This window comes from Aulonocara sp. 'chitande type north' Nkhata Bay, linkage group LG14 (genome assembly GCF_057382095.1).
Source record: "Aulonocara sp. 'chitande type north' Nkhata Bay isolate Kocher_YH1m ecotype deep benthic linkage group LG14, A_spYH_male_GT1.1, whole genome shotgun sequence".
In the NCBI taxonomy this organism is placed as follows: domain Eukaryota; kingdom Metazoa; phylum Chordata; class Actinopteri; order Cichliformes; family Cichlidae; genus Aulonocara; species Aulonocara sp. 'chitande type north' Nkhata Bay.
The window spans coordinates 36249043-36271838 of record NC_141357.1 but is presented as its reverse complement, the minus strand read 5'-3'; the positions used below and the strand labels follow the sequence as shown (position 1 = coordinate 36271838).

The following is a 22796-nucleotide window of genomic DNA, read 5'->3' as shown; positions in this document are numbered from 1 at the left end:
TGACTCAGAGTAAAAACCTCTGACAGCTGTTTGGAGCTCAGGACTCCTGAACATGTGAAACTAATGATTTAACATGCGACAGCTCACCTGTCTCAGCTGTGGAAAGCAGACTGTGACTTTCTATTAACACCCGACTGATTCTCTCTCTCAGCTTCAGGAATAATTGATCGAATAATTGACGGAGCCACTGCTGCTGTGTCACGTGCAAACTCGCTCGATCTGGAGACGCGTATGGATCCCGAGAAGCTGCAGGGATTTAATAATTTCAAAAAGCTGGATCCAAGAAACGGCTTCTGCTCCTGTTAACACTTCTTCATGCCAGGGTTAGGCTCCATTCACCGCCACTGATAACCTCTTGCACACAGATCCGTGCTCTAAGCGCTGTATCCGTGTATCCCGAATTATCCAAAGAGTCGCATATATGCCTCCACCTGCTTGCTTAAATTTCACATTCTTACTCTTTACTGCATCTTCACAGTGAGCTGAAATGGTGAAACAAAAGCTATGACAGCAGGTAATTCATTCAGCATCCGACACAAGTGTGTGTGTGTGTGTGTGCACAGAGATTAGCTGCACACACTCCCTGAGTCTGGTTGTGTGTTCTCTGTTTGCTCCGTCAGTAGGAATTGTGTTTAGGGTGTGGACCGTGTGCGAGGCTGTGTTTCACAGACAATCTGGCAGCCTGGTTAATGGAAAAGCATACAAAACTTACAGATGCTTCTACTCTAGTGATTCATAATAAAGTGTAAGAGTCACACACGTTATCGGGAAAAACAGCAAACCAGGATACCACCTGGGGAAACAGGAATGTCGGCAGTAATTCTAATTGGTGCTGAAACATGGAAAAACCTGATGTTAAGACTGAAAAAAATCTGTTTCAATCTCTACCTTGAAAAAACAAAGCATTTACACGGCCAAATCACAACAGCAATCACCTCAAAGTTCTTTATGAGAGTCTACAACGGCACAGAGAAAACCACAACAATCAAACACCTCTGTGTGCAAACACTTGGTGACAGTGGGAAGTAAAAACTCCCTTTTAACAGGAAGAAACGTCTCTGAGAATATATCTGTGGCCCAAGGTGACAACAGTAAAATGAGCTGCTTGTGTCTAAAATATGAACGCTGTAGTGATTTAAAGAACAAAGATTGGACACAAGAGGAGAGAAAGCTGCTAAAACAGAGAGAGTGATGCTTTAGAAGCGAAAACTGCAGCCACATCACTGCTGGAGGAAAAGGACAAAACACATCTGAGCCAAGAACAGGATGATATGAGACCTACAGTCAAATATGCTTCCTCGAGTGCGTAAATCCATCCTGTTGTGAAGCATTAAAGGGGTGGAAATCCATCCAATCCCCGCTTAAAATCAACCAGGAATTACTAATATCTATGAGGAGAACTGATCATCACACTGGCATCAATAAAATCCTACCAGCAGAGTTCAAACCAGCCACGCTTACCTGTTAACGTGATGTGTGGCTCGCTCCTGTCACAGAAAGGCAGAGACTCCTGCAGCCTGCACACAAACAGAGAGAGCGCCGTTAACGCTGGCCATCACACGTCGTCCTTTTAAATGAGCCACAACTTATTAACTGTCATTTCACTCATCCCACCTGCTCAGAATGCAGAGTTAAATCTGTCAATGACCGCCACGCGGCTCATAATCCTCTTACTAACAACGCTGTCAGACTTTGACAGAGCTCATCATCAGGGTGCAAAAGGCCAGCAGCGGCAGTACTTCTGGCTTATTAGTGTTTTATGACGCTAAATTCAATCTCATCTCCACAGTCCTGAAGTCAACAGAGCGGAAAGAGAAGGAAATGACTGCGACAGCACTTTAATGCCACCAAGGAACATGAATGACGTGAAACGAGACGAAATTAGAGCAAAAGATTTTCAGCAGTTTGGTGGGAAATGATGAGCAATCTGTTGAAAAGCAGAAGAACCTTGAGTTTATGAAGAAGTGTAACGATGTAGTTCAATATTAACTGTGTTTTCAGCCCTTTCACTTTACACCAGAAAAGCCTTCAGACCTTAAATGTGGGAATATTTCAGACGAGTATGCGTCTAAGTGTTTGTGCTCATTTTCAGCTCCATATTTGTATTCTTGGGACTCCATCTGAGAAGATTTCTTGTATCTTATTCTGGGCCTTGGTTCAGCCCCTCAGTTCAGACTTTGCAGTACTGTGGCAGAGTTTACAGTGATGCCCTGACTGTTACTGGGATACATCAAAGATAGCAGACATCAGGTTATACTGGGCGCTGCTCATTAGATTCACTGCATTCTTCCTTTTATTCTGGCTTTATAGTGTCTAAGGTTGGAAATCAGCCTATATCTCATGAAACACTGAATCCAGTTGGCAGCACAGGTCAGCTGATCGCAGCCGGAAGATCAAAAAGGATAATGTGATTTATTTCTAGTAATTTTTCCCCCATGCTGCACCGCTACACCTGCCAAACTTTAACCCCCCTCAGACGTGTCATTGCCCCATGCCAGGGGTTAACGTGGGTCAGAACGGCCACTGGGCTTGCACTAAGTTGACATAAGCCATGCACAGGTGTGGACAGGTGCTTCTCTTTCCTTTTGCTCCATCTTTCAGCAGATGGAGTCCACATGGCATCACACAAACACACAGTGCAGGCTTTTAGAGAACAGGACGCCATTTGTGTGCACGCAGGAAGGACAAACAAAAGGAGGTCAGCCCTGCAGCTGTTCACACATTCACACCTTACTGTGAGAAAACACACACAGGCCTGCACACACACACACACACACACACACACACACACACACACACACACACACACACACACACACACACACACACACACACACACACACACACACAGTGTAATGGAATGGCAGCAGTCAGAAGGTCACACCCATGCAGCTCTAGATTACAGTTTATTAAGCTGTTTCTAATCTCTGATTAATGCAACATGCAGCCACCTGCATACGTGGCTGTGCCACCTGGACGGCGTAAGCTGTTGCTAATCATGCACGTACATCCCCTCACTAAGCTACAGGTACAGGTGAGCTGGAGTTTGCTCACACTAACATGCAGCTTATTGTCCGATGGTTTTATCTGGGCTCACTTATAGCAGCAGGTTCAAACCAGGTGACTGACCAGAGAGCTGGAGGGACATAAAACAGAGGACATGCAGTGGCCTGGTGTGAATTTGAGCAGCAGTAATATAAAAGCAGGAAAGAGCTGACTGAAAGCCACTCATCAGGTTTGTTTATATAGACCATTTTCATTTTCTCTAATCACACTATAGCACGTCGGTGTCCAGTGTATCCCAGTACATCCTCTGATTGGTGTATTCAGGGAGGATTCATCCACAGACTCAGCACCCTAGATTGTGTATTTGTAACCTGGATCACAGGTTGATGTGTTCCAAATGAACATATTAGACCAAAAAATTGGATGGCAGCAAATCATTGGCTGCCCAGTGATTGCACTGAATATTTTCTACTTTCAGAGACTGACCACAAGTAGTTGCAGTGACCAGCGACCTCCAGTATCAAGCGCAAGGTGACTGCACAGGTGACTCGGCATGAGGCGAGCTGTCTCCAAACACTCACAGCCTGACTCAGACTGGCTGTAATCACAGGTTTACAAACTGCCATGTCATTTATAAATGCACAATCCCAACACGTTACAACCCGAATCAGCTGATGAGCCCAACTCGTCTGTGACACGTCTCTTTGAAATAGGAGGCTTGACTCAAACGGTTGTTGTTCTCGTTATGTTCCTAGGTAAGAGCAAAGCTCTCATCTCTCATGTCCCTATATAATTTTTCAAAACTGTCGTCCTGCGGGCACTATGTCACTATTTGTGGAGGAATTTCTGTTCAATACCTCTGAGTCTAGCCCGATAAATTAACTTTTGCTGTTCATTCACGGCTGAAGCAACAACAACACGAAGCTCAGCCTGAAAATCCACCGAGTTGCTCTCTAAACTTCTGCCCGTCTGTCCGCGTCCGTCAGATGAAACAAACACATACGAGTCAGATGACTCGTGCATGAAATGTGTTTGGCAGAAAAATGTGAGAGTAGTTCTGTTTCGTGGCCGCACGCCTAATTATTCCCGCTGAGCATGATGACATGTGCTGACAGACAGCTAATGGAGATGCTCACAGGAAAATATGTCAGAACTTCAGGCTAGCTTCACCAGGGTTAATTTTTTCTTTATCTTTAGTTTAGTTTAGTTTTAGTCTTTTAATTATTATTATACGGGGATTAGTTGTCAGAAGACGATGATAGACATTACAATACAAAAACACTTTGTGAAGGCAGTCATGCAGGAATAATTCACTTTTTTAGTCCAGCTTTTTTCCTTCTACAGTTTACTAAAATATGTTACTTTAGCTGACTGTAATAAAAGCCATAAAAAACAGCATTCATTCACCCAAAGAAACTTTAAACTGCTCTAGGTTAATATTCATGTCTAACCTCAGAATTTACCACCTAATGGGCAGTTTTTCCCACATCTTTATTATAAAAGAAACACAAAGGTAATGCATGCTTCTGAATAGGGCTGCCACGATTACGTCGACGACTGATTTAATAGTTGACGTGTCGTTTGAAGCTTTGTAAGATCCTGAAAGACGCAGGAATAAGTAGTAGGATTTGAGAATGTAATAACGGACTGAAACAGAAGAGGGCAGCGCTGCATGCACAAGGATGCCAGCTGCCGTTAAACCCCGAAGAAGAAGAAGCTGTGTCCAGTATCGTAGCTGTGTCCAAATTCGAGGACTCCAACAAACGCGGCCAACAATGTGTCCACCTTTTCCCCAGATTTGAAGGACGGGTCGGGTGTATCCTTCGTGGCCCAACCTATCCCAGAATTCATAGCGCAGCCCAGCCCATTCCAGTTTCCAACAATGGCGGAAGCTACTTAGTTTTAATATTACTCTTTCTGGGTCACAAAATAAACTTTTAAGATATTTTCAGTCAAGAGCATAGCTGTGTAAACTTGAAATATGTGCTTGATTTATCAAGACATCACATATTTGTAAAAGTGCTCCAACGTTTTCAGAGATGAGCTGACCGGGAGTTCAAGGCTCACTAGAGCCGGCAAGAACATCGGACTCCCGGCACATCATTTTCAGATCCCCGCAGCCTTTCGCTACTCAGGTTAAATGTGATATATAAGCCACTTAGATAACTTAAAAATGTTAATTTGGCTTTTTTCAGTATTTTATTTGTTCCTGAGTAAATCGGTTTGGCTAAGATTGTCTTTATGTTTTAGTTAGCACATACCGTAAACACTTCAAGCTGTAAGCTAATGATAGTTATATAAGAGCAGATGCATGCTGGTGCTATAAGCTGTACGTTTTACGTCCAGTGGATGCATGATCTGATTAGTCGACTAATCGCAAAAATAATCGGTGACTAGTCGACTATCAAAATAGTCATTTGTGGCAGCCCTATTTCTGAATGTGGTACTCAAATACGAACGGCTTTGTGAAAGCAAGACAGCGACGTGATCATTACTGGTAAAAACCAGATCTTTATAAACTAAAACAGAAGTGCTGCTCATTAAAAAACGTACAATGTTCAGCTTCAGATATGAAGGCATTTAACTGTCACTGTAATTGCTGCTTTAACAGCATATACTTTAAACTTTTCATTTAGCATCTGGTGAAGAGCCTGTGCTTAGTCTTATCAGGATTTAATAAACACTTAAGTCTAACCTGTACCTGTAGATTCTGAGTTAGTGCACTTCTAAGTATAAAACTGTGACTTCAGCATAGCAATGCACAGGTCTCAGTGGTCCCAGGTCATGTGCACGATGAATAGGACAGGGCTAAGTACTGACCCCTGTGGAATACCTTTCGTTTATAAAATTGTCAGAGAGTAACTGAAATAAGCACAGACTTCTGTTAGGAAGGTAAAGTGAATGCTTTGCCTTCATAACACATGTGCTTTTTCCACTTCCAATGGCAAATTAATCACCAAGAAAAATCCTAGAAATTGGAAAAGTGAAAATCTAATGACAGCACTGAAATTTACAGCTCTAACCAGGAAATTTAAGAGCCCACTTGTGATAAGCTGGGAGTGACAGACCCGTCTCACTATTTCCTAAATCTTGTGCCTCACCAAAGGAAGCCTTCTGTGTATGTGGGAAAGAAAACAGGCTGGAGGGAAAGAGATAGGGTGCATGTGGAGGGCAAGCTGACACACTTGACTGGCCATATTTAAAATTTGTAGAGTGTGTTGGCGAGAGAAGAGGGTGTTGTTCCTGCGTTTCTGTTGAAATGGAGGTGAGAACTCAGTTTGAAACGTCCCCCTGGGGAAGGGACAAGATGGGTGAGAGGGAGAGAAAATGAGTGAGCTGGCTCTTGGCCTGAGAGCGATAAGAAGAAATAAACCAGGACAGAGAGTAAATAAGACTCAGTAACAGGCACAGATAAAGCATAAAAACAGCCTCCCTGACCGCAGGCAGCACGGGGAGCTTTCTTAATTTCATACTTACAGCTAATAAGTGATATTCTCCCAAGAATATTGGATAATATTCTGGAAAAAAATGTCTCCTGTACCCAAAGTGCCAATTGGTGCCATGAGCGTATGAGCCAATCATGCTGAGGCATGTGTGCGGTGGAGGTTTTTATAATTTCAGTTGCTCGTTGGTAGAAAAACCCACTTGTTATAAAGATGTAGCTAATGTACTGAGCGTGAAAGTGAAGCTGTGGGACTGCTGGCTGAGCTGTGGGTATGATGGAGAGACTAAGAACATGAGTGCAAGCTGTAGAGCGTCCTCTGAACGGTGGCTTGTCTCAGACACTCAGGTGGGGAGCTATAGGAGACCCCGGAGCAGAGTCAGGACACACTGGAGAGATTTTGTCTCTTAGGTGGATCGGGAACCCCTCATATCTCCCAGGAGACATCCCCAATGAGATCCCTGAACCAACTGAGCTGCCTCGTCTGAACGTGGAGGAGCAGCAGCTCAAATAACTGAGCTCCTCACCGTATCTCTGAGCCCAGACACTCTTAACAAGAAGCTCACATCCACCACTTTTTTCCGGTCACTACCCACAGCTCGTGGATCTATGTGAGGGTAGAGCCACAGAGGTTTAAAAGTTCACGTATCCTTACATGATATTCTCTGTAGAAATTAAAGATGAAACTTCTCCTGCTCTCATTTGAAATAAGCTCTTATTGTGCTTTAAATGTGAAAACAAGGAGAACATCCCTCAGGCAAAAATAGCAGAGAAGATATAACTACAGGATGAGAGCAAGAAAGAAACTTCCTCTATTTGACAGGAGGAGAGATGGAGGGGTATTTATAGCTAATAACATTATAGTTGCTTCACTGGTTACTTCAGATAGACTGAAGGAGAGGAGAGAATGAGGGAAAAAGAGGGTGAAGAGGACGAAAGGAATACACGAGGACATGGTGTACAGAGAAAAGCGTGAAGAAAGAGAAAAAATGAAGATGCAGAGGAGATAAATAAAAGCTGAAGAAGATATGAAGAGTATGGGAAAAGGAAAGAGCTGGTGGGAGAGGACTTTGTGTATTTGGAACAGTTTTGGCTGGGTGGTATCTGCAGGAATGATATCATGATGACGGCATTTTGAAATATCAGGACGATTTCATGATTGGAACTCCCCCTGCTTCCAACTCAGGAACAGTTTGCTGTTAAAGTCTCTGCAGAGGCTGACCGACGTCTGCAAACATCCACCGTGCTGCAACGGGCGAACATTTCCAGTACCGATTGCAGATTATTCCGTCTATAAAATGTCATAAAACACTTCTCCGAGCTCAGTGTTTTATCTTCCGGCTGCCTACTGCGTCAAACTAAACGATAAAACGTGGAGAGCGAGTTTAATAATATTTGTTCAATTTTATCGCACGTTAAGGACGCGGTAAACAGTGGCGTGTCTAGAAAATTTTTGTTGGGGGGGCCAGGTAGGGGCACAGATTTGGAGAAGGGTGGCAGATTTAATTGGCAGATAATGTTAAAAAAAAATTCTACCAACCCTTAACCATAATTCAATAATCCTATAAACCTAATAACCAAATGCACTTTTAACTCTTATTAGAATGAGATTTTAACCACTACGGTGCAAAGTTTTTAGATACTGCGTTGATAAAGTACAAGAGATACAATCAGTGCTTTGTCAGTGTTTACTCAGCATTCAAGGACATCAATATTTGCATAGTATTTTTACTGACATATAGTGCACATATGTTTTGGGCAAAAACATTTTTGAATATTAAAATATGAACATTTGTAACAAACAATTGACAAATTAGCCATTCCAATGCAAAACTTTATCTGCCTGTTAAAAAAAGAAGATAATCTTCTCACAAACTGGTGTTTGATTTTGAAACAGGAAAAAAGTGTGGAAACAAATGAAAAGACTAACATTTGAATAACACCTGAAAGCAAGTAAATACTTTCTATGCTGCCTTATGGTAAACTTTGGTAATATTGATAAAGAACAACACTGGCTGATGATGAAATACAGTCAGCTGGCATGGTGACACTGCCAGTATTAACCTGCAGGGCTGGACTGGGACAAAAAAATTGGGCATTTTTACTACAGACCGACCCACCAGGTATTAAAGCCATAAAGCCTTTGAATGAAAACAAATGCTGTTGTGACAGTGATGTACAGTCTTTTTGGTATATGTATGATTTCTATACATTTTACGTCAGATAAAAACTTTGGTTGTAAGATTTAGATAATTATTTAATAAAAACTAGGTATTTTAAATGAGAATAAGAAAGAAAAGTATTTCTTTGTGCCCCCCTCTCCCTGTTAATGCCCTACCTGGCCCCCTGGCAAAACTTTGCTAGACCCGCCCCTGCACAGTTACCAGCTGTCAGCTACCTAAAAAAGGATCCTGGTGTTATTTGTCTCTCAGAAACAGTTGATAACTTCAACTCATTCATGTCACCTAAAAGGTAAACCTGTTTCTCCATCACCTGTTCAGCTCTGATGATTCAGTAAGGACATCTCCTGGTTTCATCTTCATGTTTCCCTCTCACCACATATCTAAACAGACATCATGACCAGCAGCTTTACAGCTGTGGCTCCAGCAAACATCAGCTGATACTAGAAATTAATATTAAATACATTCTAACAACAGCTGATCAAGCTTAAACGTGCTGCTGTTGTTTAGCGCGACATCTGCAGGTTTCCTCTTTCTGGCGCAAAGTGGGCGATAAACAAACAAGAGAGAAAAGCCGATCAGCTGATCATTGATCAGTTTCATGATTGAAGTAGCAACAGGAGAGGCAGGGGAGAGAATGAGAGAAGAGGCAGCTGTGCAGCGTAACGACAGAATAACTCCAGCTTTGTGTCTTTTTCCATTCTAGCTAAAGTCCGGGACAAACTGCGTCTCTTCTCAGCTCAATACGAAACGCGTAATATTTTCTCTGAATGAGGGACCATTCCATTTTTTTAAGGAGCCGTTGGCAACTCTACTAACCTTATGAATAAAATAAAGTTCACTATCAGTAACCTCATAGCACCCACCCAGCTGTATAAAAACTCCTTCAAACTGGCTAGAACGCAGTACGAGTTATTGCAACTGACAGTAAAAAGTCAGCAACATGAAAATAAACTCCACCTAAACTTGGTTTATATCTGACCCAGATAGACTGCAGGTCATAACTTCTTACCTGAAGTTCAGTTCACCTGACACTCGGACTGGCGGCTGCTTCGGGTCTCTCCTCCTGCCTCCCCTTCCCTCATCCACCTGTTGCCTCTGTGGAAGCCCCGCCATAGCCACCACCAAACAACGGAGTTATTTCTACACATTGACCTGCATCTGGCCAATCCACCACCTCTCATTGTTCATGCCGTTACAAAAAAAATAAAAAATAAGTCAAATAAGCCCGATGGCCAGTCCAGCTATGTTAACCTGCAACCAAATTTGCAGCTCCATACAGCAATGTTACGACTTAGATTATATCTTATAACTCATAACTCTTATGTTAGCTGCCCTCAGTAGCATACTGTCAGAAATATTCGACGGCTGCAATAATTCTTTAAGTGTTATTTTTTCCTTGGTATTCTAATTTCACCGAAGTTTACTAAACTCAACAAACTTAATATTACTTACCGGGACATTTATTCTGTCCTCATTTTCTTTCACCGAAAAATTGTTTCCTGCAGTGCCGTCTTTCGCGCTTGGCTCTCCTACCTTTGCTAACGTGATGCGCATAGCGCAGAAGCGATGCTGCATTCACTTACACTCGGATATCTGAGCGTCACCGTGAAAACATAATCGGACATTTGATATTTGATTGAATTTTATTGTTTTGCCTTTGGGGTGGCACCTGGGGTGGCCAGTCTGGTTTGGGGGGTGGCCTGTGCCCCCCCAGGCCACCCCGCTGGACACGCCATTGGCGGTAAACCCAAAAAGTTGGCAGAACCTGTGATAAAACATCAAGGAAACTGACTGTCAGTCATTTTAAGCTTTTAATAATTTTAAGTAAAGAAAATACTGGAAACATACAAAGAAAAGCTGTTGGTGTAGCAGGTTCGAAAAACCTCCAACCTGCTGTAGCGTTACTCTCCTCCATGCTACGTTAGCCTCCCGCTAACAGAGAACATCATAAAACAGATCAGCACATGGATCAGGAGACATGATGTCACATCTGTGTCTTTGGTCTTGGTGTCTTTAGATTAATTTATTAATATTAGTTTTAAGAGATGAGGTCAAATCATTTTCTTTGACTAAATAATTTTTATTATTAAAAATTCTTGGACATGCTTTGACTGTGGACTTATGGACCCCTGTAGGTGTAACACCTTTATTCAGTTGTAAGTGTGAACTGAGCCTGAAGTTTATACAGGGAGTGCAGAATTATTAGGCAAGTTGTATTTTTGAGGAATAATGTTATTATTGAACAACAACCATGTTCTCAATGAACCCAAAAAACTCATTAATATCAAAGCTGAATGTTTTTGGAAGTAGTTTTTAGTTTGTTTTTAGTTTTAGCTACTTTAGGGGGATATCTGTGTGTGCAGGTGACTATTACTGTGCATAATTATTAGGCAACTCAACAAAAAACAAATATATACCCATTTCAATTATTTATTTTTACCAGTGAAACCAATATAACATCTCCACATTCACAAATATACATTTCTGACATTCAAAAACAAAACAAAAACAAATCAGCGACCAATATAGCCACCTTTCTTTGCAAGGACACTCAAAAGCCTGCCATCCATGGATTCTGTCAGTGTTTTGATCTGTTCACCATCAACATTGCGTGCAGCAGCAACCACAGCCTCCCAGACACTGTTCAGAGAGGTGTACTGTTTTCCCTCCTTGTAAATCTCACATTTGATGATGGACCACAGGTTCTCAATGGGGTTCAGATCAGGTGAACAAGGTGGCCATGTCATTAGTTTTTCTTCTTTTATACCCTTTCTTGCAGCCACGCTGTGGAGTACTTGGACGCGTGTGATGGAGCATTGTCCTGCATGAAGATCATGTTTTTCTTGAAGGATGCAGACTTCTTCCTGTACCACTGCTTGAAGAAGGTGTCTTCCAGAAACTGGCAGTAGGACTGGGAGTTGAGCTTGACTCCATCCTCAACCCGAAAAGGCCCCACAAGCTCATCTTTGATGATACCAGCCCAAACCAGTACTCCACCTCCACCTTGCTGGCGTCTGAGTCGGACTGGAGCTCTCTGCCCTTTACCAATCCAGCCACGGGCCCATCCATCTGGCCCATCAAGACTCACTCTCGTTTCATCAGTCCATAAAACCTTAGAAAAACCAGTCTTGAGATATTTCTTGGCCCAGTCTTGACGTTTCAGCTTGTGTGTCTTGTTCAGTGGTGGTCGTCTTTCAGCCTTTCTTACCTTGGCCATGTCTCTGAGTATTGCACACCTTGTGCTTTTGGGCACTCCAGTGATGTTGCAGCTCTGAAATATGGCCAAACTGGTGGCAAGTGGCATCTTGGCAGCTGCACGCTTGACTTTTCTCAGTTCATGGGCAGTTATTTTGCGCCTTGGTTTTTCCACATGCTTCTTGCGACCCTGTTGACTATTTTGAATGAAACGCTTGATTGTTCGATGATCACGCTTCAGAAGCTTTGCAGTTTTGAGACTGCTGCATCCCTCTGCAAGATATCTCACTATTTTTGACTTTTCTGAGCCTGTCAAGTCCTTCTTTTGACCCATTTTGCCAAAGGAAAGGACGTTGCCTAATAATTATGCACACCTGATATAGGGTGTTGATGTCATTAGACCACACCCCTTCTCATTACAGAGTTGCACATCACCTAATATGCTTAATTGGTAGTAGGCTTTCGAGCCTATACAGCTTGGAGTAAGACAACATGCATGAAGAGGATGATGTGGACAAAATACTCATTTGCCTAATAATTCTGCACTCCCTGTATGAGCTTGTGCAGACGTGCTGCACAGCCCTCTCAGCCGAGGTCACCTCTCAGGCACGTCACAAACAACCATCGCATTCATCTCCTAGCAATCCAACAAAACACATGTGATCACATGACGATGTAATCCACAGTCACACCGTGGTCTCTCCTGGGGGGTGTAAGGCTACAGGGTGTGAATGCAATACCTCAACAGGGAACTATTCACACACACGTATGGACACACACACACACACACACACACACACACACACACACACACACACACACACACACGGAGTCTCTGCATTGCTCTTCTATCTGTTTATGGTTCTTTTGTCTCTCTCACTCAGTGTGTTGCTGCAAGGTGTGGTTGGTCACAATGAGTGGGTGGTTCCTCTACCATATGGTCCCTGGACACACACATGATTACACGCACGCACACACACACAAACATAGAACATGAGCTCTAAAGAAGTGGTGATTCGGCCTTGACTGTATCTTCACTTGCAGAAGTCCTTCGTGGTATTTTCGTGTTCACGTCTGTTTGTTGTCTGTTTCAGACACGAAACTGTGAATGATGTGTATTAAATTATTATAATGATTTTATCTGTTAATCTTTAGTACCACAAAAAAGCCTTTATTTAAAAGACCAGCTAAAATAAAATAACTGTTTTACATGGTCATTCCACTCACAGATGCACATTTATTGGACTTTTCACAGTTTTTTTTTTTTACATTCTATTATGTCTTTTTACAGTGTTTATTATTTTATGTATAAACCATTTTAAATTTGACTTTATTTCTTTGATGTTTTGTCTTTTTGATGTATTTCAAATGACTTATTATTACATATTATTTAATTTTTGCTTTGATCTTGTTGTGCCCTGTTATCATCTTGCTGTGAAGCTCTCTTGTGAGAAAAGTATCAAGCACAGTCTGACTGACGGGTAAACGGTCTACGATTTGGATCCAGAAGCCTGAGGGACTGATAAGGACAGGAGGGATATTTGGGGTTTTAAGCTGTGGTTCAGATAAAGAAGCACTTGTGATGTGAAACACTACTTCTGAACACAAGTGCCAAAGAGCTTATGGTCTTCAAGGACACATAAAGAAGTGGTCATGTGACAGCACGTGCTAACATGCTGTATTATGTTAGAGCAGCAGGTTGCTCCTGAGCTGTCTTCAAAAACAGGCTCAGCGTAAAACAGCAGGTCTCCGTCTTAGCGCAGGAAACTCAGTGCTGAGAGCAAATAAATGAAATAACTGATGTTGCTCCTGAATGGCTCCACCTGCGACAGCTTCTGCCTCTCCTGGGGTGAGGGCTCTGATCAGGCCGTGTGGCGACTCCAGGTTTAATGAAACTGATCTGAAGCAGTGGAATATTTCAACATTATAATTACATCCACAATATTAAAGCCATCTTTTGATCCTGAACCATACTATTAACGGCTTAGAGGTGCACCATCACCCTTCCTTTCATCTGCCTCCACAAGTGGATAAAATACTTAAGAAAAAAAAGAATTGAGCGAGGCTCACAGCTTTCATCTGGATTCAGCCAGTCAGCCTGTTACGTGGAGAGAAAAGGAGCGTGCATGTAGTTTTGTGCTGTCGGGGTTCGTCTAGACGGCGTGCTCAGCAGCTCCAGCAGCCTTCCAGGCAGACAGGCTATCCATTATTCAGCTGCTGGCAGGCTTCTGGTGCTCCACAGCCAGTATTACTATTTATGCTGGTACAGTTTGTGAGTTAGTGTCTCAGAAAAATACTGTATGCAAGTTAACAAGTAATTAACTTCAGTTCTGACTGTAGAAAATCTGCCTGAATTCATATCTGCAGCTAATTGTGTTTCATCAATAGCTCAGAAGTCATTTAAATCGTGCTCTATCTCCTCCCGGGCTTTTTGATTCATCACACCAGCCAGGTAATGCTAGCAGCACTGCTGAGTCTGCACAAATCTGACAGTTAAAGATGGAGATTAACACTTATTCACAGTTTCACAATCACACAACCAGAAACCGGGTCAAAGGTAGCCTGTTTTTGTCCACCCAGCAGCCGGGGCTGGGTGATGCATCCATGTTTTAAAACACCCCACAGAAAATTAAAGTTGTAGGTCTTCTTTGTGAATGAGTTTATTTCCAGTTTATCTCACAATAACATGTTAGTCTGGATCCAAAACAACAAATTACAACACAAACTAACCAACCAGACGGCTGGAAAATAAGTCAAATTACAGTTATTGTCAATAGAGTCTGAACTTGAACTTCCTACCTTCACCTTAGTGGGTTTGGGTTAACCAAAATTGCCCACAGGTGTGAATGTGACAGCGGATGGTTGTCTGTCTATGTGGCCATGTCCACACTAATATGTTTTCATTTGAAAACGCATCGTTTTCTCTGCGTTTTGGCCTCTCGTCCACACTGAGACGGCGTTTTGGGTCAAGGAAAACGCAGCGTTTTGAAAACACTTACATTTTAAAACGCAGTTTTCGTGTCGCAATGTGGACAACGAACGCGGAGACTTTTTGAAAACGATGACACATTTTAGTCATGTGATGCAGTCATGTGACCAATTAAGCCAAGATAGTGGAGGGCATTACACAGCAGTTGTTTTGTTTGCTCTCAGTTTTGACAGCCCTATTAAAGATTCATATCAGTCTGTACATGCTCCAGATAGCTTTTCTTCAAATTCTTTAATTCTCACTCAACTTTGTACTTCTGTGTTACTCGCAGCAACAACTCCACCTCACTGTTAGCCCATTTAAAAAACTTTTCCTCGACATTTTGCCGCGACGTTTCAAAGTAAATAAGCAGCAGACAGAAATGAGGCAGGCTGAATCTCCTTGCGTTTCACGCTTGCGCAGGACTGGAACGTAAGCGTTTTCGGCCGTTTCAATGTGGACACACAACTCTGTGAAAACAACTGAAAACACTAGTGTGGACGTGGAGCGTTTTCAGACGAAAACACAGTTTTCAAATCTATCCGGGCTAATGTGGACGGAGCCTGTGTGTTAGCCCTGTGACAGACTGCTGACCTGTCCAGGGTGTACCCTGCCTCTCGCTCTAAGACAGCTGGGATAGCTGGAGCATGAATTGGATAAGCGGAAGAGAGTGAATGGATGGACCTATGGTTACGAGCTATGGCTAGCAACTAAAAACGTGGCTGGGCTCTCCATTAGAGAGAGTGAAGAGCTCAGTCTTTGCCTCCTCGATACTTATTAGGTCAGGCGTTTTTGGCATGTCTAACTGGGAGGAGGCCCCAGGGCTAGATTCAGGGCAGCCTGGAGATATTACATTCAGGGCTGGACTGGGACAAAAAATCGGCCCGGGCATTTTGACTAGAGACCGGCCCACCAGGTATTATAAGAAAAGCCATAAAGCCTTTGAATGAAAACAAATGCTGTTGTGACAGTGATGTATGCTGTCCTGTTGGTATATGTATAATTTCTATACATTTTACATCAGATGAAAAGTCCATCACCTGTTCAGCTCTGATGATTCAGTAAGGACATCTCCTGGTTTCATCTTCATGTTTCCCTCTCACCAGATAACCAAACCGACATCATGACCAGCAGCTTTACAGCTGTGGCTCCAGCAAACATCAGCTGATACTAGAAATTAATATTAAATAAATTCTAACAACAGCTAATAAATCTTAAACGTGCTGCTGTTGTTTAGCGCGACATCAACTGGTTTCCTCTTTCTGGCGCAAAGTGGGAGATAAACAAACAAGAGAGAAAAGCCGATCAGCTGATCACTGATCAGTTTCATGATTGAAGTAGCAACAGGAGAGGGAGGGGAGAGAATGAGAGAAGAAGAGGCAGCTGTGCAGCGTAAACACACAGAATAACTCCAGCTTTGTGTCTTTTTTCCATCCTAGCTGAAGTACAGGACAAACTGTGTTCCTTCTCAGCTCAATATTTTCTCTGAATACCAGACGATTCTGTTTTTTACAGGTCAGTTGGCAACTCTACTAACTAACCTTATGAATAAAATAAAGTTCACTATCAGTAACATCATAACACCCACCCAGCTGTATAGAAACTCCATCATGCTGGCTAGCAGTACGAGTTATTGTAACAACGAAAATAAACTGCACCTAAACTTGGTTTATATCTGACCCAGATAGACTGCAGCTCATAACTTCTTACCTGAAGTTCAGTTCACCTGACACTCGGACTGGCGGCCGCCTCGGGTCTCTCCTCCTCCTGCCTCACCTTTCCCTCATCCACCTGCTGGCCTTTGTGGAAGCTCCGCCATAGCCACCACCAAACAACTGAGTCATTTTTACACATCGGCCAGCATCTGACCAATCCACCACCTTTCATTGTTTATACCGTTTCAAAAACAACAACAACAAAAAAACATCGGCCCGTAAAAACGAAAAATCACCATCGGGCATACCGGTATGCCCGATGACTAAGGATGGGTACCGGTGTGGCACCGGTTCTGACATAAACGGTAGTAACCAGACCGAAAAGCAGCGCACATTTCGGTGCTTTATTTCGGTGCTTTTTTTTCCTGAGCTGTGATACACTTCTAGCCAATCATTTTACGTTTCCGAGGATAGTAGGCGGGGCCAGGTACGTACGTTCTTTTATGCAGAGCTACAGATTAAAAATGCCCAAGGCGAAGCGGTCAAAGTCTGGCTGTACTTCACAGCAAAAGATGCAAACTCAGCAGCCTGCAACAAGTGCTTTAAGCTGATACTGTGATACTGTCAAAGGAGGTAACACCAAGAATCCGATGAAACACCTGGCGACGCATAGCGGGTTTTTTTTAAAAGCCGAGAAATGCGCCGTATTTGATGGCAGCAGCAGCCGTTCTTCTCTGCATGAGTAGCTTAATGTTGTTCGTGTGTAATTTACGTTGAGTAGGCTAACCATGTTATTACATTAATGCATGTAAGGTGAACTAGCAAACATCATCATAGCTACATGCGGCTGTCTTCTTGTTTGATGGCAGATACTCCCTTCACCCTGGCCAAAAAGGCTAAAATGACCAAAGAAAAAGAGGGAAACAGCTGAACATGAGAGGTTTTTGGACAAAGTTTGTGTTTTTTCCATTGTTTAAGCACTGCTTCCAGCCAAGAGTGATACCATATATGCCCCATAGCTGCAGAAAAGGCTAACATTGTTATCTTTTTACAAAAAACCAGCTGAATATGAGAGGTTTGTGGACCAATTTTGTGTTCTCCATTCTTTAAGCACCGGTTTGAGCACCGTTTGAGCACCGGCACCGTTTCAAAAGTACCGATTTGGCACCGGTATCAGATAAAACCTAAACGATACCCATCCCTACCGATGACATCTGAACTTGGGAACGCCTTGGTGTCCCCCCAGAAGAGCCAGATGAGGAACCGTGGGAGAGGGAGGTGTGCTGAGACTGCAGCCACAGCAACACAGATGCGGATAAACACCAGAAGTTGGATGGAAGTCACCTTACTCTATTTTTCAAGTTTACCCTCTTATATTGGCTTATCTGCAACTCAACGAGGAGTACAGCTGTTCATATCTGCCTCATTTAATACTTTATACTGGATTTTTAAAGTACTTTCCAAGTAACACTTCTGCAACGGCAAGAACAGAAACTAATGGGCTGATAATGTTCGGCTTCTGGCCTCGATTTAGTTGCGCTATTATCATTATGTGTTTTATTCGGTTTAAACTTTAATTCTTGTGAATGTGTGATGTGCTTTCAAGTGTTTTGTGTCTAAAAATACAGTAAAGGTTTAATAGTTAAGACGAAGACTCCTGTAGTGATTAACGACACCCGGTCAGTGCGCTCGTTCAGGGTTGCTGTGACTGTGCGGTGTACGGGTCACAAACAAGTGTTCTTGTGGGAAAACCAGTGACATAATGAGTTTATTTATGTATGGGAATTTTGCTTAAACAATAACTAAACTCATTGTTTCATCTGCAGTTTAAAGTAATACTGAGTATTTTTTATCTCTTCTTTGATACAAAGCAGTCAGAATATATTACTGGGTCAAAAAACTGATGTTTTCCTGACTTATTTGATCATGATATCGAACTGAAAATGAATAAATGACTTCATGTGAGAATCATGTGCTTTACACCTTTCTGTGTGGTTTGTTTCTGGTAGAATAAGAGACTTGCATTGTAGGTCATCAGGTCTAATTCACTCAGAGTCAAACAAACCATCTCTGGGGTTAAAAATAACTTCAATGACAGGTGAGACAGAGCCTAAAGACACACACACACACACACACACACACACACACACACACACACACACACACACACACACACACACACACACACACACACACGCAGTCCTCAGTCTCCTGAAGAGGCCGAGCCCAAAGCCACAGGAGCCAAATGGGTCATTAAGTCCTCCCAGCTTTCCTCGCTCCCGTCAGGCTGCCGAGGTGTCAAAGCCACAACCGGGTGGCCTCCTGCTTCACATGGGGCCATTAAAACATTTCAGACACACCCCTAATTTCCATGGCAACCACTGCCTCGCCATCACCCCTTCAACAACAATGTTGTGTTCATCACAGCTTTCTTCCACTGGTAGAGGAGCACTTTCACACCACTACACTCGATCTACGCTGACTCGTATTTGGCTCTCCGGCTCAGTTATCGGCCTCACCTTTTCTTCACACAAGGAAACCAGAGAGAGCAAAGTGACAACCCCGCTAACATCAACTAACACCAAGCTCAGCTACGTGACATTTGTGTCGATGGTCACAGAGACAAATTAGGACATCACAAAGTCGTAAAATGTCTCACCTTTTTATGACTAAGAGGCACAACACCTGGCTCCCTAATCAACCGTTTTTTCCGTCAAGAAGGAGGCGTTTGCTATGAAATGAGACAGCATGACATTCGTTTACGATCACTTCAATGATACATCAGTCCAGGAGCTCAGAGAATCACAAATGATACAGAGGGTGCTAATGCAACCAGTGTACTAAATCTGGTAATTACATTACAGTTGCATTTATGTCATGCTGGGTGGGAACATCAAACAAGCACACTTCTTTCATCCTGCGCTACAATCAGCTGATTTCAGTTTGTGTGTGGGAGGAGTTAAATGGTGGAGCGAAGTAGAACTTGTCAGCGTCTCCATCCCAGCAGCCAGCCTGTTACCTGATCTTCGACAGGTAACAGACTGATGGGCAGTCAGGCTTGCAGCCTCCATGTTTCTACAGTAGAATCACCATGACGACCACTTTAAAGAGCCTTTGGGCTGGTTTTGATGCTTTGTGTAGACATTGAAATAAATACCGGATGTGTACTCTCGCTAGGACATTAGCACAGGGATTATTGGTGTGTGGGACTGTAGCTTATGGTTTATGTCATTAACTGGTAATTATGTAACAATGTGTTTCAGGTCATTTTACAAAGTAACAAGAAAACAAATGTAACAAACTGGTTTTGTTCTGGGCAATTAAGCAACGTACTGCATTACTTTTAGGAAAAATAATTACTTTTCATGGATACTTTGACTAAAAAAGTAATCCCCCCCCCCCTCCCCAAAAAAAAGTAACTGGTTGCAACTGCTGGGAAAACTGGGACTTGGGCAAAGGGACCGTGGTGACGTCACTGTTTTTGTGCCACGCATCCATAACGGCACATATCATGTTTTGTGCATGCTAAATACGATACCTACAGTTTTTAAAAATCCAAAAACACTGAGGTGAAACTTTAGCTTTAGCACTGAAGGGCAGAAAGTTGTTTGTCCATCCTTTTAATTCAAAGTTGCCTCAAATGTCAAATAAAAGTTACAGCACCCTCGTCCGCCTCTAATCAATAATATGCAGCAACCAAGAGCCACAAATCCTCTCTTCCAAAATCATAAATGGCGAGAGAACCCCCCCAGAAACAGGAGCAGTGCTCTGATTTCTGCTGAGCCACCTAGAAACAGGAGCTTCAAGCAGAACACAGTGAACATGCTGAAATCTAGAAGGATGTTTCGCTTCATTAAAGGCAGAGCAGCTGATGTATAAGCACAGTTAGGTAGCACTATCAACTTGTGAAAACTTGCCTATAATCTTCCCCAAATATTCTTGATTCCCCAAACGAGAGCAGAAAAAGACATTTCAGAGAGAAGAGAGCAGCATGTGTCACTCTGTTCCTTGATGTGCATTTCAGAAATGACAAAGTAGAATTTCCTGTATTCATTCATTTCTTTGTCATCAGTTTTCCAGTAGAGACAGACTGATAATATGTGAACTGGGAGGAAACTGGTGCAGAGGCACTCATAAAAACAGTGTTGTTATTTTTTTCAAGGTTCAGTAGGAAAGAAATTTGAACTACTGGGATGAATAACTAGAAACATACAAGCTCATTTTCATCAAAACGCGACATCCTCATAGTTATTTCTTATAAGCCTTCATGTTTTTTCTTCTCATAAATGTAAGTCTTTTCTGCGCATGAAAGTTCAGTAAGCCGGTGATTCTGAATTTCCATGGATGTGAATGCGAGCGTGAGTGATCGTCTTGCCTTTAGCCCTATGACAGCTGGGACAGGCTCCAGCACCCTAACGACCATGTTAATAAAATCCATGGATGGAAATTTGATAGTTTTTTCTCATGAATTTACAACTTTAATCTAGAGATTTTTTTTCCTCAGAATTTAATGGCCTCACTGAGCCACTTAATGTTTTATTTTATTTTTTAAAAAGAATTTTTAAACCGTCAGTGACCCAAATACACCATCATGCCCTAGCTACAACCTTTTTCCCTTTCGGCTGCTCCCTTAAGCGGAATTTACGGTTCAGCAGGGAGACCACATTTGCAATCCACTGAACCATGGGTTCTCTGCAGGTAAACAGGGATGGCCCATCTACCTGCATAGAGCTCAGTGGTCAGAGGGAGGCAGTGAACAAAAATATGTAATAAAGCTGGTCTGGTACCCACTCTTGCTTGTGCTATTGTTGTTTTATGTGTAATTTGTTCATGCAGAAGTAAAGCTATGGAAAAAAATCTAAGGTTTGACAAGAGTGATGTGATCATACTGTGCCTGCACAGCGAAGGAAAAAACACAAAAATGTAACCGTTAAAAATCCATAGAACATATCAATACAGTGATCAATAGAGATTCAATCATCTGAAGTCCAAAGTTTAAATGACTTTTGTAGATTAAAGTATGCCTGAGATCAAGCCCCCCCCCCCCACCAAAAAAAGCATCATGCTGCACATTTTCATAACATTTGTTCTATGAAAATTTGGCAGCACAAATTATAACAGAAGAAGAAGAAACAAAACTAACAGCATATACCGTGCTTAATGTTTTCCACTGGTTCACTCAGTTACTATCATCTCCAGCTACAACATTAAAGGGATGTACACATTAATAAGTCAATAATTGTGATCCCACCACACATATAAGATTCCACATAATGTGTATGTCTTCTTTAGTACATGTACTTGAATGCCCAACTGTGTAATTTTGACTTAAGTAAAAACGAAATACTTCTATCACTTCTTTCTAAATCAGTTATTACGTACTAAACAACCTTCAGAGAAACTTTTCATCTGTGTTTGGACTCACTGCTGCACATAAGTGTGAAATCTTTTGTGTTTTCTGCCAGATTTGTCTCCTGCATTTATTTCTGATGCTATATTCTGATTTCCCGTGGTCCCCCGTGTGCCTTGCTCTTGGTCTCCACATGTGCCACCCCGTGGAAAAAACCCTGGAAACGCCCCTGCCGGTGTAATAAAATAATAATCATACCACCCACTCCTCAGACTGTTACAAGCTCTGATCTTTGTGCGGGTTTTATGGGCCTGCAGGTTCCGGGCCGTTAATATAGAGGTGCAGTGGACAGAATAAGGAGATAACAGTGCGCTCCCAGCCTACAGTAATCATTAACCCCTTCTATTCTCACGCAAATGAGCTCCCAGCGCACCATGCCCGACTGAGAATGGAGATGCAGGGCTAATTCAGAGATAAAGTCCAAAGGTTCACTCACCACTTGTCCGGTCGTAAATGTAAATCCCACAGTGCCTGCGTGGTAATTTCCGACACCGGGACACCACGTCTCCTGTAGTGGGAAAACTCCGCTACCCTGTCGGCTCAGCCCTGCTGTGCTCCGTCTCCCTCCTGGCTGCTTTTTTAACAGTAAACTTGCCGAACCCAGCCTATTGTTAGCGAGGCGCAGAGAAGGCTGCTGCACAGAAACGCCCGCCTCCTCCAGCGCCATTGGACCCCGTTCAGCCTCTCTCTCCTCCGATTGGCTGAGCCAGATGTCCCCTAGGATCCAGGGCGGGTCGCAGCGCCCCGGTTCTGAGCGCGCCGTGGTGCATTCACAACACTAAAAAATAGTGAGAAATTTTACTTTTCGTTGGGTACTGGCTCCCGGCGTTGCTTTCATGTTTGACACTGACAGTAGATCGTGAAAGCGGAAAGAATAAGGAATTTATGAAACCATGAATAAGACCTGATTATCAAGACACAGATATGGGAGCAGTCT

General features: G+C 42.7%; 1 protein-coding gene across 3 annotated transcripts in view; it reads right to left on the bottom strand.

The window, feature by feature from the left end:
• The window catches only part of pak1 (p21 protein (Cdc42/Rac)-activated kinase 1), a 77007-nt gene extending 54537 nt beyond the window's left edge, over nt 1–22470 (bottom strand). For 2 of the 3 annotated variants that reach the window (XM_086262396.1, XM_086262399.1), the window contains exons 1-2: nt 22296–22470; nt 1462–1517 (exon numbers count right to left, since the gene is read on the bottom strand). The gene's annotated coding sequence lies outside the window, so the exon portion shown is untranslated. The remainder of the gene's footprint in view (nt 1–1461; nt 1518–22295) is intronic. The other variant, XM_086262397.1, reaches the window with a different exon arrangement.
• Nucleotides 22471–22796: the final 326 nt, after the last annotated feature.